General features: G+C 43.3%; 1 non-coding gene across 1 annotated transcript; it reads right to left on the reverse strand.

The window, feature by feature from the left end:
* Positions 1–42: 42 nt before the first annotated feature.
* On the reverse strand, positions 43–171 carry LOC118980048 (small nucleolar RNA SNORA11). The gene has a single exon (XR_005065043.1). It is a non-coding gene; the product is annotated as a small nucleolar RNA SNORA11 (small nucleolar RNA).
* Positions 172–568: the final 397 nt, after the last annotated feature.

Here is a 568-nt window from a genome sequence, read left to right on the forward strand (position 1 = left end):
CAGGCTGATTCCTCTGAGAGTGGACTGCTTTTTTTTTTTTTTACATGTAGGGTGTTTGCTCACAGGAAGGGCACGAGTTCTGTGCTCTCCACACAGTGACCTTGAGTTCCTGTTGGGTGTGTTGTAAACTGAGGAGCCATTTCTTCAGGCCCCCTGCTCTGAGCACACCCACAGAGTGGACCGCTTTTGATTGGTTTATTTTCTTTACTCCGCTTATCACAAAAGTTGACTTCACAAAAGACTGAAGTATAAGGGTTGATTTCATTCCTTCACTCAGTATCATGGTAAAACCTAAACGTTTTCAGCATTCTGTGACCCTCACATCCCTTTTTGTTATGTGATCATAAATATTATCTAAGAAATCCCTTTATACAGGCCAGAACCTGTAGTCAAAGTAGCAGTGAGCAACAAATGGGATCTTTTAAAATCTGGCATTGCTAATACTCGTCATAATTTTGTAGGGGGCCTGATGATCTTTCCAAGAAGTGAACTGTGTTTTCATCTACAGGTCAAGGTGGCCACGCATACCTTAAGGAATGGCTGTGGTGGGCTGGGCTGCTCTCCAGTA

The sequence above is a fragment of the Sturnira hondurensis genome, unplaced genomic scaffold (genome assembly GCF_014824575.4).
Source record: "Sturnira hondurensis isolate 20B ecotype Veracruz unplaced genomic scaffold, ASM1482457v3 Scaffold0022878, whole genome shotgun sequence".
Classification (NCBI taxonomy): Eukaryota; Metazoa; Chordata; class Mammalia; order Chiroptera; family Phyllostomidae; genus Sturnira; species Sturnira hondurensis.